The sequence below is a fragment of the Quercus lobata genome, chromosome 12, assembly GCF_001633185.2.
Source record: "Quercus lobata isolate SW786 chromosome 12, ValleyOak3.0 Primary Assembly, whole genome shotgun sequence".
Lineage (NCBI taxonomy): Eukaryota > Viridiplantae > Streptophyta > Magnoliopsida > Fagales > Fagaceae > Quercus > Quercus lobata.
This window is the reverse complement of record NC_044915.1, coordinates 35,037,772-35,041,337: the sequence shown is the minus strand read 5'-3', so window position 1 is coordinate 35,041,337 and position 3,566 is coordinate 35,037,772.

Here is a 3,566-nt window from a genome sequence, read left to right as displayed (position 1 = left end):
CTCAAACCTATGGGGAAACCAAGTACAAGAGATGAAAATCAAAAGTTTTGGACAGAACCAAGGCCTTGCATGGTCCACGGACTCAAGCCTGTGGGGAAACCAAACACAAAAAATAAATCTCGTAAGTTTTGGACAGAACCAAGGTCTTGCATGGTCCTCGGACTCAAACCTATGGGGAAACCAAGTACAAGAGATGAAAATCAAAAGTTTTGGACAGAACCAAGGCCTTGCATGGTCCACGGACTCAAGCCTGTGGGGAAACCAAACACAAAAAATAAATCTCGTAAGTTTTGGACAGAACCAAGGTCTTGCATGGTCCTCGGACTCAAACCTATGGGGAAAACAAGTACAAGAGATGAAAATCAAAAGTTTTGGACAGAACCAAGGTCTTGCATGGTCCTCGGACTCAAACCTATGGGGAAACCAAGTACAAGAGATAAAATCACAAGTTTTGGACAGAACCAAGGCCTTGCATGGTCCACGGACTCAAGCCTGTGGGGAAACCAAACACAAAAAACAAATCTCGTAAGTTTTGGACAGAACCAAGGTCTTGCATGGTCCTCGGACTCAAACCTATGGGGAAACCAAGTACAAGAGATAAATCAAAAGCTTTGGACAGAACCAAGGTCTTGCATGGTCCACGGACTCAAGCCTGTGGGGAAACCAAGCACAAAAAAATAAATCTCGTAAGCTTTGGACAGAACCAAGGTCTTGCATGGTCCTCGGACTCAAACCTATGGGGAAACCAAGTACAAGAGATAAAATCACAAGTTTTGGACAGAACCAAGGCCTTGCATGGTCCACGGACTCAAGCCTGTGGGGAAACCAAACAAAAAAAAAATAAATCTCGTAAGTTTTGGACAGAACCAAGGTCTTGCATGGTCCTCGGACTCAAACCTATGGGGAAACCAAGTACAAGAGATGAAAATCAAAAGTTTTGGACAGAACCAAGGCCTTGCATGGTCCACGGACTCAAGCCTGTGGGGAAACCAAACACAAAAAAAATAAATCTCGTAAGTTTTGGACAGAACCAAGGTCTTGCATGGTCCTCGGACTCAAACCTATGGGGAAACCAAGTACAAGAGATGAAAATCAAAAGTTTTGGACAGAACCAAGGCCTTGCATGGTCCACGGACTCAAGCCTGTGGGGAAACCAAACACAAAAAAATAAATCTCGTAAGTTTTGGACAGAACCAAGGTCTTGCATGGTCCTCGGACTCAAACCTATGGGGAAACCAAGTACAAGAGATGAAAATCAAAAGTTTTGGACAGAACCAAGGCCTTGCATGGTCCACGGACTCAAGCCTGTGGGGAAACCAAACACAAAAAATAAATCTCGTAAGTTTTGGACAGAACCAAGGTCTTGCATGGTCCTCGGACTCAAACCTATGGGGAAACCAAGTACAAGAGATGAAAATCAAAAGTTTTGGACAGAACCAAGGCCTTGCATGGTCCACGGACTCAAGCCTGTGGGGAAACCAAACACAAAAAAAAAATAAATCTCGTAAGTTTTGGACAGAACCAAGGTCTTGCATGGTCCTCGGACTCAAACCTATGGGGAAACCAAGTACAAGAGATGAAAATCAAAAGTTTTGGACAGAACCAAGGCCTTGCATGGTCCACGGACTCAAGCCTGTGGGGAAACCAAACACAAAAAAAAATAAATCTCGTAAGTTTTGGACAGAACCAAGGTCTTGCATGGTCCTCGGACTCAAACCTATGGGGAAACCAAGTACAAGAGATGAAAATCAAAAGTTTTGGACAGAACCAAGGCCTTGCATGGTCCACGGACTCAAGCCTGTGGGGAAACCAAACACAAAAAAAAAATAAGTCTCGAAAGTTTTGGACAGAACCAAGGTCTTGCATGGTCCTCGGACTCAAACCTATGGGGAAACCAAGTACAAGAGATGAAAATCAAAAGTTTTGGACAGAACCAAGGTCTTGTATGGTCCTCAGACTCAAACCTATGATAAAACCAACTACTCGTAAGGAAAAACTACATTACGTAGAATTTGGATTCATCTGAGGAAAGCTCCCCACTCGCCATTGGGTCAGTTCCCAAACTGCGGGGATTCGCAAGTCTGCTCTTAGATCTGCAGCACCAAGGGAATCGATGCGACGTAGGGCAATACGTCACCTGAGAAACAATTTGAGTTCTTTACCCTCCGTCAACTCCTCGGACGGTACTCTCATACTTATCACAGAATATTCAATTGTTATTTTTGCTAGTTTCCTGAGTTAAACTTGCTATGAGTTATCGCCGTAATGTTTGGTAGTGTTGGTACATTAGAATTGATTGGATTATGTTTCAAAACTTCCTGCTCTAAGTATCATTGAAGAAACAGACACAGGGAGCACACCCTTCCACAAAATAATGTTGCAAAAAGAGTAGTATTCAAAATAAGTAGGCAAAATTTCCTTTCTTATTAAAACAAAAAACAGTACAGCATACAACAAAAAGCTGAAATCAACTTGTGATAAAACTTGCTACATGATAGAAAGGAAAGTTACAAGGAAGCAAGAGAAGGCCGAGGAGGTAGCACAGACGAGAGGTGGGCTACTGCTTCGAGGCCTTGTCCCTTCCTCCATGCTTTCGCATGCCCATAGCTCCGGCAGCAAAGGAGCCCAACTTGAGCCTCACGCCGCAGTGGGGAGGATGCAGGTAGCACAGAGGAGAGGTTGGCTACTGCCTCAAGACCTCGTTTCATCCTCAACGCTTTCACGTGCCCGAAACTCAGGCAGCAAAAGAACCTGACCTCAGGCTAACACCATCTACAAAGAAGATGCAGGGAGCCGAAAGTTGGGAAGCCCCCGCAGAAATTTACCGACTGCAAGGTAGACAGTGCTGATGGTGGAAATTCCTTCTTCGGACATACCAAAAATCTGGCATGACCAGAACCTGCTTCGGATTTTGACTAAAAGCGTGGGAAACACCCTCTCCCCTCTGTCATAAGGGAATATTTCTTTGAATCTATGCCTTCGTTGCCCATATATCACTCTTCTGAGCTTGAGGAGAACGTGGCGCCCTTGCGGCGGAGAGAGTTTTTCTTCCCCGACCCTTGTCTCAAACATGACTTGCTGCGGGAGGAAGCTGAAGGAGGAGACTAAGGAGCTAGTGCCTAGGCAAAGAAACTTGCTCTCTTATTTATTTGAGGAGATAGGGTGGTAGCATTTAATTAGCGCAGCTTCCCGAGGAACGCTACAGACAAAACGTCTCCAGCTCGACTTCCAACAAACCTCTGCAACGACAAGACTAAAGGAGCCTCGTCGAGGTGCACCTCGAACATCGGGACACCCAGAAGTACCGCGTGGCCAAAGATTATGGAAATATCTCATGATCCGTGGGCCTAGTAAATCCGCGGCCCATGCCCTTGCTACATGATGGCCCACGGACTACGGGCCCCGCCGGGTAATAACTAATGCCGAGGACAACCTCCTGCCCGGCCGCGTACGGGATACCTGAGGAGAGGGAATAAAACAGAACCAAGGCCTTGCATGGTCCTCGGACTCAAGCCTATGGGGAAACCAAGTATAAAAATTATTATTATTACAAGTCATGGACTGAA